General features: G+C 46.6%; 1 protein-coding gene and 1 pseudogene across 8 annotated transcripts in view; one reads left to right on the top strand and one right to left on the bottom strand.

Annotated features, from left to right (window-relative positions):
- The window catches only part of LOC607692 (general transcription factor II-I repeat domain-containing protein 2), a 66729-nt gene extending 55140 nt beyond the window's left edge, over positions 1–11589 (bottom strand). For 7 of the 8 annotated variants that reach the window (XR_005360529.1, XM_038539046.1, XM_038539041.1 and 4 more), the window contains exon 1: positions 744–807. The gene's annotated coding sequence lies outside the window, so the exon portion shown is untranslated. Of the gene's footprint in view, positions 1–743; positions 808–11570 lie in introns of those variants that run through there. The other variant, XM_038539042.1, reaches the window with a different exon arrangement.
- A 35-nt stretch (positions 11590–11624) lies between these two features.
- Positions 11625–12278, top strand: LOC100682844 (annotated as a pseudogene).
- The last annotated feature ends 2246 nt before the right edge of the window (positions 12279–14524 follow it).

The following is a 14524-nucleotide window of genomic DNA, read 5'->3' as shown; positions in this document are numbered from 1 at the left end:
CCCGGCAGGTGACCCCTGCTGCGACCTGGCACCAGCTCTGTGGGGTTTGGTTTGGTTTGGTTTTTTAAGATTGCATTAATTCATTCATGAGAGACACAGAGAGAGAGAGAGGCAGAGACCCAGGCAGGGGGCGGAGCAGGCTCCCTGCGGGGAGCCCGACGTGGGGCTCGATCCCGGGACTGCAGGATCAGGCCCCGGGCCCAAGGCAGCCGCTCAGCCACTGAGCCACCCAGGCGCCCAAACAAATAAAACATTCAAAACTAAAATGAAACGGCGAGGCTCGGGTCTGACGCGCGGAGAGCGCCGTTCCTCCGAAGCGGTGGGGGGCCTGGCGGGGGCCGCAGCCTCCCAGCGGCCGCCCCGCCCCGCCCCGCCCCCGCAGGAGCGCCGCACGTCCGCCGCAGGAGCGTGACCTCTCGCGCGCGCGCCCAGGGAGCCGGAGCCCGCGGAGCCCGCCCCCCGCCCCCGCCGCCCAGCCAATCAGAGCCGGCCAGGCTGCGCGTCCGGGCGCGCGACCGCTGTCCCCGCGGCGGGGCCTCCCCGCCCCACCCCCACTGCGGGCCCGGCCCGCGGGGACGGCGATGGGGGCCGCCGCGCGGCGTCCGGGGCGCCTCCCGTGGTGCGCGTGGACGCCGCCTCCCCAGCCCGGCCTCCCCTGGGCCAGCGCCGCGGGCGGAGACGGTCCCGGGAGAGGCGCCCGCTGCTCATGGCGGCCGCGGCGGGGGCGGGGGCGGGGTACGCACCTGAGGTCCCCGCGGGCGGACGGCGCCGGGCGGACGCGGGGTCCGAGGGCTGGGCCGCCGGCGAGCGGCGGGGCGCGAGGGCGGCGGCCGGGGCGGCGGCGGCGGGGGCGGGGCGTGGGCGCGGCGGCGGGGCCCGCTCCGCGCTATCCCTCCTTTTTCTCTTTCTTTCTTACCCCCCCCACTTCTTTTTTTTTTTTTTTTTTGGCTTCCTGGAAGGCGGCCTCCACTCGTGTGTCCGCAGCGCCCCCAGTGGGAGTTGCCGTTTCCGGTGCTGTCGGAGCTGGAGGAGTCGGAGCGCCGGCCGGGGTCGGCGGGGCGGGGGGGAGGGGGGGAGGGGAGGGGGGGAGGGGCGGGGGGACGGGAGGCCGGGCCGGGCCGGCGCGCCCCTGCCTCCGCCTCCGCCTCCGCCTCCGCCCCCGAGTGGCCGGCACGTGCCTCCGCGCACCCCCCGCCGGCCCGGGCGCCCACCCCCTGCCCTGCAGCTGCTCCGTGCGAGGTTGTGCGCGCCTCCCTGCAACTCGCGGCTGGGAAGCTGTGAGGTCGCAGCTCCAGTGACCGGGGATCGTGCTTCAAAGCCGTCTAGTTATTTGTTGGAAACTGCACAGGTGACCTTTTGGCAGGGTCGGTGACCTGGCCAGTCGACGATGAGCTGTCTGTCCGTCGGATGGCGTGGCACTCCAGCACACAGGCCACTGGTAACATACCGTTAGTTCCTCTAAACACTTTGATGTCTATCCCCAAGGGAGAACGGGATAGAAACCGTTTACCTATTGCTCACGTTTTTATCTAGCACGCCCTATTTATCTGAAATTTTTATGAAATATTAGACACACTTGAAGGCACCGTTTCCTTTCCTCCCTACAAGTAATTACTATCTTAAAATTTACACCTTCTGGGCAGCCCCGGTGGCTCAATGGTTTAGCGCCGCCTTCGGCCCAGGGCGTGACCCTGGAGACCCGGGATCGAGTCCCACATCGGGCTCCGGGCGTGGAGCCTGCTTCTCCCTCCGCCTGTGTCTCTCACTCTCTCTGAATAAATAAAAAATCTTTTAAAAAATTTATATCTTCTGGGATCCCTGGGTGGCGCAGCGGTTTGGCGCCTGCCTTTGGCCCAGGGCGCGATCCTGGAGACCCGGGACCGAATCCCACGTCGGGCTCCCGGTGCATGGAGCCTGCTTCTCCCTCTGCCTGTGTCTCTGCCTCTCTCTCTCTCTCTCTCTGTGACTATCATAAACTTAAAAAAATTAAAAAAAATTTATATCTTCTAATACACATTTTTTTAAAGATTTTATTTATTTATTCATGAGAGGCACACAGAGAGAGACGGGGGCAGAGACACACAGGCAGAGGGAGAAGCAGGCTCCATCCTGGGATCAGGACCTGAGCTGAAGGCAGATGCTCAACCACTGAGCCACCCAGGCATCCCTAATACACATTTTCTTTTGCAAGAAAAGTGCCTCAAATTTGCTGAGACTTTTTTCTCTAAGTGGCTATCAAAGATATGCTTCTTAGCAGATGCTGTTAAAAAAAAAAAAATCTGTCCTTTCAAGGTATAGCTAACAATTCAATTACTTGAGAAAGTAGCACCAAGAAACAGACTTACCTATGGAGAGCACCCTGATGGTCACCAGAGGGGAAGTGGGTGGGGGGTGGGTGAAATACGCGGAGGGATTAAAGAGTGCATTTACCATGGTAAGCACTGAGGAGTGTGTAGAATTACCGAATCAAAAAAAAAAAAAAAAAAAAAAAGAATTACCGAATCACTACATTATACACTTGAAACTAATGTAACACTGTAGGTTGACAATGCTAGAATGAAAAAAATACTTAATAAAAGTACCTGCTTTTTTGACATTATTCTTAAAAGAGATGTTTGAAAATATTCAAACATATTATAGTTGATTCTTCTTACTCCAAAGAGTTATGTTCTATAGAGTTTTAGTAAACAATGTGCAAGCCTGAACCACTACTCCTAGGGCTAATGCAGAGGTTTCTGCCAGCCTCTGGTCATGCTGTTTTTGTGAACCCAGCAGCAAAATCAACAAGCACAAAATGTGAAAAAATGTAGCATTAAAAGGATCACGGAGGGTCGCCTGGGTGGCTCAGTGGTTGAGCACCTGCCTTTGGCCCAGGTCATGATCCAGAGGTCCCAGGATCGAGTCCCACGTCAGGCTCCCTGCATGGAGCCTGCTTCTCCCTCTGCCTGTGTCTCTGCCTCTCTTTGTGTGTGTCTCTCGTGAGTAAATAAGTGAAATCTTTAATTTAAAAAAGTAAGTAAATAAAATTTTTTTAAAAATAAAAAGATCAGGGAAAGGACACTTTTACAAGTGTGAGGGCTGAAACAGGGACAAGACTGTCCCACAACTGGGAAGTGTGCATCAGGCAGTGTAAGTTTTTTGCCACTCTATGCATGTCCAAAAATGACCTGGGAAATAGCACTGTACTGGTTTTGGGTTTACCTATCAGTTTTAGTGGGTAGGTGAATTCACAAACATGAAATTGATGAATAATGAGGATTGGCTCTATTTTGTTTTAAAAAAAACGATGAGCGCATAAAACTTGTACTTGACAACCTGGAAACCATTATTCTAATCTGCTGTAAAAACTTCCATGTGAAATGTTTCAGTGTTTTGAGGCATTTGTTCAAAATGTCAAAATACACATGTGATTGGTTGGGAAAGAACAGCTGACATCAAGAAGAGTTGTGCACACACAGCATCTCTGATTATTCTCCTTTAATTCTCTCACGAGCCCACTCCAGTTAACCCCCACTACTCCACTAAAATTGTTCTCTCCAAGGTCCCAAGTGACCTCTATGTTGCCAGTCATTTTTCAGTTTGTGAATTGCTTGATCTGTCAGCACTTGAGATAACCATTCACTGTGTCGTCTTGCGACGCTTCTACTGCCCTGGCTACTTTTCCATCCGCTGCTCCTTAGTCTGCTGGAGATCCTTCTTTTCCCCCAACCCTTTGAGTAGTGCTGTAACTTGGGGCTGTCTCGGATCTCTTTGCTCACTCCTTCAATGACCTTGTCCAGTCAAGTGTACTTAAACGCCTTTGATATGCTTATGACTCTCAAGTATGTATCTCCAGCCCAGCCCACTAACCTCCACTCGACTCTGTATAACCAACTGCCTACTTGGACATCTTCATGTAGATGGAGGAAGCAGCATCTCAAGCAGGACACATCCTACCCTCTCAGATTCTCCTGTAGTTCTTTCCCATCTCAATTAACGCCAAGGGTGGAGACTGACGTGGGGGTTGATCTCATGACCCTGAGATCATGACCTGAGCTGAAATCAAGAGTCAGATGCTCAACTGACTGAGCCACCCAGGGGTCCCTCTTCAGACTATTCTTTTATATATATATATAAAATTTATTTATTTATTCATGAGAGACACAGATAAAGAGGCAGAGACACAGGCAGAAGGAGAAGCAGGCTCCATGCAGGGAACCCGACGTGGGACTCTATCCCGAGACTCCAGGATCACGTGCTGGGTCAAAGGCGGATGCTCAACTGTTGAGCCACCTAGGCATTCCTCTTCAGACTATTCTTTTTTTTTTTTTTTTTTTTTTTCTCTTCAGACTATTCTTAATAAAGCAACTGGGAAAATTCTGTAATTCACCTTACTCCTCTGCTCAAAACTGCCCTATAACTTTCCACCTCAGAAGAAAAGTAAAGGTCCCTAGTTAGGCTTCTGGCCAAGATGAAGTTACAAGGATAGGATTCACTCTCTTACCTGAAACAAATATGCTAATGGAGGGGTGACTGCCTGGCTCAGTGGGAAGAGCCTAAGACTTTTGATTTTGGGATTGTGAGTCTGAGCCCCTTGTTGGGTGTAGAGATTACTTAAAAAAATAAAGTACTAAAAAAAACCAAAAAAAACAAACAAACAAAAAAATAAAGTACTGGGTCTCCTGGGTGGCTCAGTTGGTTAAGCATCTGCTTTCAACTCGGGTCACAATCCCAGAGTTCTGGGATTGAGCCCCACATTCAGCTCCCTGCTCAGCGGGAGTCTGTCTCTCCCCCTCTCTGCCCCTTCCCATCGCTCATTCTCTCCTTTCTCAAAAAAATAAAATCTTTTTTAAAAAATATTTTATTTATTTATTCATAAGAGACACACAGAGAGAGGCAGAGATACAAGGAGAGGGAGAAGCAGGCTTCCTGTGGGGAGCCCGATGTGGGACTCGATCCCAAGACCCGGGGATCACGACCTGCACCAAAGGCAGATGCTCAACCGCTGAGCCCCCAGCCATCCCAAATAAATAAAATCTTAAAAAAAAATAATAAAGTACTTACTTATAGGAAGGGGCTTACTTCTGTCATTATACTACTTTTCTATATGCCTTACAGTTTTTTTGTCCCTCATTTCCTGCATTACAGTCTTCTTTTGTGTTTTGTTGTTTTGTATAGTGAAATGTTTAAATTCCTTTCTCATTTCCTTTTGTGTATATTCTATAGCTATCTTTGTGGTTGCCATGAGGATTGCATTTAACATCCTGAAGTTAGGGATGCCTGGTTGGCTCAGGAGTTGAGCGTCTGCCTTTGGCTCAAGGCAGGAACCTGGAGTCCTGGGATCGAGTCCCACATCGAGCTCCCTGCATGGAGCCTGCTTCTCCCTCTGCCTGTGTCTCTGCCTCAATCTCTCTATCTCTCATGAATAAATAAATAAAATCTTTAAAAAAATCCTGAAGTTATAACACTCTAATAAAATAAAATTAAAATGAGGGGTGCGGGGGTGGCTCAGTTGATCATGAGTCTGACTCTTGATTTAGCTCAGGTCATGATCTCAGGGTTGTGAGATCAAGCCTGGTGTCAGCCCTGTGCTGGGTGTGGACCTACTTAAGATTCTCTCTCTCCCTCTCCCTCTCCCTCTGCCCACCACCCTCCCTCCCCCACTTGCTTGTTCTCTTTCTCTAAAAAATAAAATAAAATAAAAATGAATGAATTATGGGTGCATGTAATCTCCAAATTCTTCATGCTTAGTCAAAGAAGCCAAGCATAAAAGAATTCATATTTTATGACTATACATATACATAAATTTTTAAAAGATTTATCTATTCATTCATGAGAGATACAGAGACATAGAGGGAGAAGCAGGCTCCTCACAGGGAGCCCGATGCGGGACTTGATCCTGAATCCTGGGATCACGTCCTGAGCCGAAGGCAGACATTCAACCACTTAGCCACCTGGGCGTCCCGTTATATACATTTTTTGAAAGTGCAAACTATGTTTAACCTTTGAAATGCATGGGTCCACTTATATGTGGGATTTTTTTTCAATAAACACAGTATAGTACAGTAAATGTATTTTCCTAATGATTTTGTTGACAGTTTTTTCCCTAGCTTACTTTACTGTAAGACTACAGCACATAGTACATACAATGTACTTTATATGTCTTAATTGTTTAAGACATATAATTGTTTATGTTACCAGGAGGTTTCCAGTCAAGAGTAGGCTATTAGTAGGTAAGTTTTGGGGGGAATCAGAAGTTATACTCAGATTTTAGACTGAATGGGGTGGGACACCCCTCACCCCTCCATTGTTCAAAGATGAACTGTATCTCATACTGTCAGGAAACACAGCAATTTCCTAGTACCTGCAATGGAAAAAGAGATTGCCTACCAAGGTTAAGAAGATGCTGTTAGGGGGATGGAATTCTGTCATATCTCCATTGTGGTGGTTACTCAGGTGAATAGAACTATCAAACTTCATCAAATTGTACATTTTATTTTTTTAATTTTTAAAAAAGATTTTTATTTATTCATTCATAGAGACACACACACACACACACAGAGAAGCAGAGACACAGGCAGAGGGAGAAGCAGGCTCCATGCAGAGAGCCCCACATGGAACTCGATCCCGGGTCTCCAGGATCACACCCCAGGCTGCAGGTGGCGATAAACTGCTGCACCAATGGGGCTGCCCAAATTGTACATTTTAAATTAATGCAGCTTATTATACATAAATTATACCCCCATATCGATTGAAAAGTCAGCCCTCCACATTTCTGTATCCCAAATTTTTAAAAAAGATTTTTATTTAATTATTTCAGAGTAAGCAAGCGAGAGAGAGAGAGAGAGAGAGAGAGAACGAGCAGGGGGGTGGAGGGGCAGAGGAAGGGGGAGAAGCAGACTCCCCACAGAACAGGGAGCCTGACATGGGCCTCCATCCAGGGGCTCCAGGATCATGGCCCCAGCCGAAAGCAGACGATTAACTGACTGAGCCACCCAGGTGGTTGTATCATGATACAGGGGCACCTGTTTCAGGTTAAAAACATTAAAAACGTTTGAAACGTTAAAATTAGTTTAAGTTAAGCATATGCAGTTACATTGTTCTTGCTAAAATCATCTTACTACTGGTATTTTCCTACCATTACTATTTTTAATAAGAGCCAATGGTTTAAAAAACTAAATAGGACATTCATTTAAAAATTGTTTACTTGGGATGCCTGGGTGGCTCAGCGGTTGAGTATCTGCCTTTGGTTCAGGTTGTGATCCCAGGGTCCTGGGATCGAGTCTCATATCGGGCTTCTTGCATGGAGCCTGCTTCTCTCTCTGCCTGTGTCTCTGCCTCTCTCTCTGTGTCTCTCATGAATAAATAAAATAAAATCTTAAAAAAAATAACTTGGAGGGCAGCCCGAGTGGCTCAGCAGTTTAGCGCCACCTTCAGCCCAGGGCATGCTCCTTCCTGGAGACCCGGATCGAGTCCCGCATCCGGCTCCCTGCATGGAGCCTGCTTCTAACTCTGCCTGTGTCTCTCTCTGCCTCTCTCTCTGTCTCTCATGAATAAATAAACAAAATGTTTAATAAAAAAAAAATAGGGACGCTTGGGTGACTCAGTGATTGAGCATCTGCCTTTGGCTCAAGGCGTGATCCTGGAGACCTGGGATCGAGTCCCACATCGGGTTCCCTGCATGGAGCCTGCTTCTCCCTCTGCCTGTGTCTCTGCCTCTCCGTCTCTGTGTCTGTCATGAATAAATAAATAAAATATATTTTTAAAAATAAAATAATAATAGTAAAAAAATAACTTGGAGATTATTGCCCTAAAAATTTGGAAGATCCTGTTTTCAGGAAACTGACAGATGATTTATGTACACTCAGAAGGCTGAATTCATTCAGGCAGATGAATACAACCAATGATAATATTAGAGTATACCACATTTATGTGATACGGGAAGACTTAAGATTGTAAAATGTCATTTATTAATTTATCTCAACTAGGTCATCAATTTAATGCAGTTTCAATAAAACTCCCAGTGGGAATCTTTAATGCAACTGACAAGATTATCTTAAAATTTATGGAAGTAAATGTTATGAGTAGAAAAGGCAATTTTGTAAAAGAACAAAGACTTGATTGAATAAAAATCAGAGCATAGTATAAAGTTGTAGCAGTTGAACCCTTGTATCTTCATTCAAGAATATATCAGAAGGAACAGACTCCAGAAATTGACCCATGTATATAGAAAGGCATCATGTTTTTTTTTTTTATTTATTTATGATAGGCACACAGTGAGAGAGAGAGAGGCAGAGACACAGGCAGAGGGAGAAGCAGGCTCCATGCACCAGGGAGCCCGACGTCCTGGGTCTCCAGGATCGCGCCCTGGGCCAAAGGCAGGCGCCAAACCGCTGCGCCACCCAGGGATCCCGAAAGGCATCATGTTATAAATGACATTTTAAAACCTTCAAAGTCTGTTACAGCCCGTTAATTATTTGGGGACAATCATAGATCTGATAAAATGTTAATAAATGCATAATCATACCACTCATAAAAGTCAACTTCATATCTAAATATAAAAAATTAAAGGGCAGCATTAGACTTAGTGTTTTACAAACATCATAGGACACCTTTATATCTTGTATTATAGAGTCTTACTAAGCAAGAAAGGAAAAGAAAGCTCTACTGGATAAGATTAATGCCAATTAGGGCACCTGGGTAGCTCAGTTGGTTAAGCACTGGAGTCTTGATTTCAGCTCAGGTCATGATCTCAGGGTCCTGAGATGGCCTCCATGCTGGGGATGGAGCCTGCTTGGGAGTCTGTCTCCCTCTCTGTCTCTCTCTTTCTGCCCCTCCTTCCCCCACTCTCCCTCTCTAAAATAAATAAATAAATAAATAAATAAATAAATAAAGTAAGTTCTAATTGAACATTTTTGGGTCTCCTGGTTGGCTCAGTCGGTAGACTATGTGACTCTTGATCTCCGCGGCATGTGTTGAAGCCCCACATCAGGTGTGGGACCTACTTAAAAAAAAATTAAAATGAGCATTTTCTATGATCCAGCAGTTCCGTTTATCGGTATCTACCCAAGAGATACCCTCACACAGGTACAAAAGGAAATGTGTAGAAGAATGCTCCAGCAGCCCGGGGAGGCTCAGCGGTTTAGCACCGCCTTCAGCCCAGGGCCTCATCCTGGAGACCCCAGGGTCGAGGCCCATGTTGGGCTCCCTGCATGGAGCCTATTCCTCCTTCTGCCTGTGTCTCTGCCTCTCTCTCTCTCTCTGTGTCTCTCATGAAAAAATAAATAAAATCTTTAAGAAAAAAAAAAAAAAAAAGAATGCTCATTGCAGGGAGATCCCTGGGTGGCTCAGTGGTTAAGTGTCTGCCTTCCATTCAGGTCGTGATCTCGAAGTCCCTGGATCCAGTCCCCGGATCGAGTCCCGCATCAGGCTCCCTTTGAGGAGCCTGCTTCTCCCTCTGCCTGTGTCTCTCTTCTCTCGGTGTCTCTCATGAATAAATAAATAAAATCTTAAAAAAAAAACATTGTAATATTGTAATAGCAAAAAAATGGAAACAACCCGAAGTCCATCAGAAGAATGGTTAAATAAGACTTGTTTATACTAATACGCAAGAGTGAAAAAGAATGGGCCAAGCACCAACAAATTGCTATGAAAATATCTCCAAGACAGCTTTGAGTGAAAAGAGGAGGTTGTAGGATGAGGTACATGTTATACTATTTTCTTTAAAAACACACCAACAGGGATCCCTGGGTGGCGCAGCGGTTTGGCGCCTGCCTTTGGCCCAGGGCGCGATCCTGGAGACCCGGGATCGAGTCCCGCGTCGGGCTCCCGGTGCATGGAGCCTGCTTCTCCCTCTCCCTCTGCCTGTGTCTCTGCCTCTCTCTCTCTCTGTGTGACTGTCATAAATAAATAAAAAATTAAAAAAAAAACCAAAAACACACCAACAAAATCTGAGAATATTTTTTCTTTTTTTAAAGATTTATTTATTCATGAGAGACACACAGAGAGAGAGACAGAGAGAGGTAGAGACACAGGCAGAGGGAGAAGCAGGCTCCATGCAGGGAGCCCAACGCGGGACTCGATCCCGAGTCTCCAGGATCAGGCTCTGGGCGGAATGCAGTGCTAAACTGCTGAGCCACCTGGGCTACCCTGAAAATATTTTTTTCTATGGCAATGGATATATGTGTGGTTGTGGTTAAAGGAGCTTTTGCCTTTACCCATATAGAACCCTTAGGTAATTGTTATTTTTTTTAAAGAGGCTTTTCATCATATATTAATCGTATAATTAAAGGTTTAATAATAATGATTAAGATATATAAAACTAGTTAAGAAAAAATAAATAAATAAAACTAGTTAAGTTCATTCTTTCCCAGACCATAGAATTTCAGCTATACTAGTGTAACAAAGAAATGAGAACATCTTCAGGAAAATATCATTATGGGTGGGGGAAAATTGAGCCTGGTTAACATTAGCAGACATTTTATTTTATTATTTTTTAAAATATTTTATTTATTTATTCACGAGAGATACAGAAAGAGACAGAGACATAGGCAGAGGGAGAAGTAAGCTCCCTGCAGGGATCCTCAGGCGGGAGTCGATCCCAGGACCTTGGGATCATGACCTGAGCCAAAGGGAGACGCTCAACCACTGAGCCACCCAGGTGCCCCCTTTAGCAGATATTTTAATACTCCAGGGCACTGGTATTTTGCTGTGGAACCATCTTTTCCAAGCAACAATATGGACAAAATCGCAAGTATTAACCAGTATACAAGCAGTGTATGAAACAACCAGGTTTTGATAAAAGCCCAATTGTCATTACAAACCCAGCTCTACATTATCCAAAAACTGGCTTGTGGTTTATTTTATCCTGTTTCCTGGCAAACAAGAGACACAAAATTGATGGGCAAGCATCGCCACCTAGTGGTTGCGGTTCACACTGCAGATTTCACTCCTGTGCCCTTTGTCCCGGAAATCTCCAAATAGAGGTTCTGTCTTAAGGATATTAAAAGTCAAATGTGTGTGTGTGTGTGTGTGTGTGTGTGTGTGTGTGTGTGTCCAGATTTTATTTATTCATGAGAGACACACAGAGACGCAGAGACACAGACAGAGGAGAAGCAGGCTCCCTACGAGGAGCCCGATGTGGGACTTCATCCCAGGACCCTAGGATCACGCCTTGAGCCAAAGGCAGACCCTAAACTGCTGAGCCACCCAGACATCCCCTGATTTTTTAATTCTTTACAAATAAAAAAAAATATTTAAGTAATCTCTACACCTGTTGTGGGACTTGAACTCACAGCCCCGAGATGAAGTCGCACATTCTTCTGACTGAGCCAGCCAGGTGCCCTTCAATTTTTAAAATCTTTTTACTTATTTATTAATTTTTAAAAGATTTTATTTATTTCTATGAGACAGAGAGAGAGTGTGAGCCGGGGGAGAAGGAGAGACAGACTCCCTGTAGAGCCTGACGTGGGGTTGGATCCCAGGACCCTGAGATTATGGCCTGATGCTTAACTGGCTGAGCCACCCCGGTGCCCCTCAGATTTATAAATGAAAGCAGAGCTGAAGAGAAGATCTTGTGCACAGATACTTACTTTGGGAGGTACCAGGAGCCAAAGGTCAGGGAGGGTTAATGAATAATACTCTCCTGCCGGACGCCGCAGACCCGGGACCCGGAGCAGCTCGGAGGCGGTGAATAATAGCTCTTCAAGTCTGCAATAAAAAATGGCCTCCAATAAAACTACATTGCAAAAAATGGGAAAGAAACAGAATGGAAAGAGTAAAAAAGTAGAAGAGGCGGAGCCTGAAGAATTTGTGGTGGAAAAAGTACTGGACCGCCGTGTAGTGAATGGGAAGGTGGAGTATTTCCTGAAGTGGAAGGGATTTACAGATGCTGACAATACTTGGGAACCTGAAGAAAATTTAGATTGTCCAGAGTTAATTGAAGCATTTCTTAATTCTCAAAAAGCTGGTAAAGAAAAAGATGGTACAAAAAGAAAATCTTTATCTGACAGTGAATCTGATGATAGCAAATCAAAGAAGAGATGCTGCTGATAAACCAAGAGGCTTTGCCAGAGGTCTTGATCCTGAACGAATAATTGGTGCACAGACCGCAGTGGAGAATTAATGTTTCTCATGAAATGAAAAGATTCAGATGAGGCAGACTTGGTGCTGGCAAAAGAGGCAAATATGAAGTGTCCTCAGATCGTAATTGCATTTTATGAAGAGAGACTAACTTGGCATTCTTGTCCAGGAGATGAAGCTCAATAATTGTTTGCGGTGCTTTATATATATATATATATATATATATATATATATATATATATATATATAAAATATAAAATCTGGGTCTTTGTTTTTTGGTTTATTAGTGTGAAGAAATAACATTCTAATGAAAATCAAGTTTGATATGTTTGTTTTGAAGTAGTATTGGGGGAGTTGTTGGGGTTTTTTGCATCTATAGCACTGGTTACTTTGAACAAATAAAAGCTTTCTGTAGTTGTTTCCTTTAAAAAAAAAAAAAAACAAAACTCTCCTGCCTATAGACAGGCAAACTGCCTTTGGGACTCTTCCATTTGAATTGAAAAGAACCCATCCGTCAGATCAGTGTGCCATAGTAAGTTCCAAAACTGTGTTCATCTGTTCCAGCAAAACGCTACTCCCACCAGAGCAGCTATGATTGGGCTACACTCTTGGCTAGTTTATTACTATTATCTACCATGATCTGTCTGATTTTTGCAGGAGCCAAGCAAGTGAACTGAACGGGACAATGATGGGAACTACCACCCCTGCAACCTCTGCATCTCTGAAGGTGCACTCAGGTCTGAGAGTCCACCTGAGATGCATTCTGTCTTCTGATTGAATACTGGCTGGGTCAAGACACAATGAGGGAACGAATATGAGTTCCTAAGTATGTCTGTCTCAATTGTGTACTCAGGAATCCGGGATGTTTTCACAGGGTTGGTCCATGGACACACGGACCCACTGAGAGCCATGCCTGTGCTGGTGCCATAAGCTCCTCCTCTAACTGTGGTCCTTGCCAGCGTTTCAGGTCCCCTGGTGTCACTCTCATCTCACACCCTCCATCAAGTTCTTGGAAGATCTGCTTATTCTCATTTCTCCAGTGAATAGTAACTCTGGTAAGTAATCACAGATTCGTTGGGTAAGTGATTGGAATATTTACTGCCTCTACTTGTGCTGGCTCTGCAGGGTCCCTCAACTGGATTCTGCTTCCCATATGATTGCTGGATTCTGGTCTGAGAACTGGGTCAGACTTTCTTCTAGTCACACACATCAAGGCGGCACTGTAGCTGTCCGCCTTTATGCCTCATCCCTTGGGATACTGTGGTCAGACAGCCAAGTCAGAGATCGCTGGTGCTAGGGCACTTCGGTTGCCTCCCTGCCCTTGCTGCCTCTCCTGTCAAGTCCATCCACTTAGCTCTGCTGTTCTGGAACACTACCATCCTCTGGGGTGCCTCGTGGCAGAGAATTCTGTCCTCAGCATTTGTAGCCTGTTATGCATCATATGGGCTGCAAGAGATCCTATAAAGTACATATAAAGTACAAATTTATAAAGTACATATAAAGAGATCCTGTAAAGTACATATAAAGAGATCCATAAAGTACAAATACCTCACATCTCATTTATTCAAAAAAATTCATTTCAGGGGCTCCTGGGTGACTCTGTCCATTAAGGGTCTGCCTTCAGATCAGGTCATGATCCTGGGGTCCCGGGATCCAGCCTGGCTTGCAGCTCCCTGTTCAGCAAGGAGCCTGTTTCTCTCCGCTCCTCCCTCCTGCTCTGTAAACTCTCTCAAATAAATAAATAAATAAATAAATAAATAAATAAATAAATAAATAATAAATAATAAATAAATAAATAAATAAATAATAAATAAATAAATAAATAAATAAATAAAATCTTTTAAAAGAATTTATTTCACTTTCTGTTTTTTACGTCTTCACTTTAGAGGAGCCATCCAGAGAAGTGACACAACCCGCCAAAGCCACCTACCGAGTCAGCCGCAGAGCCAGGACCAGTCCCCAGTCCCCGGTCCCCGGTCCCCGGTCTCCCGGTCAGTTCCCCCCACAGGATTCCAAAGCAAGTGTGTGAGTCGGGGTCCGCTAGACACCCGCGGGGGGGCGTTCGGGGCCCTGTGCGCTAAGCAGGGAGGCCTGCGCCGGTCCCGGGGGCGGAATGGCAAGGAAGGCCGCCCGCCGTCTGCGGGGGCGCGGCTGGGGTCGGGGCGCGGGACCTCCCTGCAGGGTCGGGCAGCCGGTGCACCGGTAAGAGCTGCGCTCGGGGCCTGCGGCTGCAGCACCCCTGAGCCTCCCGGAGCCGACCGAGACGCCGCGGCCCCCGGGGAATGACCAGGCGCCGTGGCGGGAGCGGTGAACCAGGGCGGGGAGCACCACGCGGGCGCCCACAGAGCGGGCCACCCGGCGGCAAGGGGCCCTCGCGACCACAGCGCCGCGTGCCCGCGGGGGCCGGGAAAACGCTCGGTAAGCAGCGCGGCTGCCGGGCCGGGGGACCAGCGGGTGAGCAGCG

Source organism: Canis lupus, chromosome 6 (genome assembly GCF_011100685.1).
Source record: "Canis lupus familiaris isolate Mischka breed German Shepherd chromosome 6, alternate assembly UU_Cfam_GSD_1.0, whole genome shotgun sequence".
Taxonomy (NCBI): Eukaryota; Metazoa; Chordata; class Mammalia; order Carnivora; family Canidae; genus Canis; species Canis lupus.
Note: the sequence above shows the minus strand (reverse complement) of the source record. Positions and strands in the feature narration are given on the sequence as shown.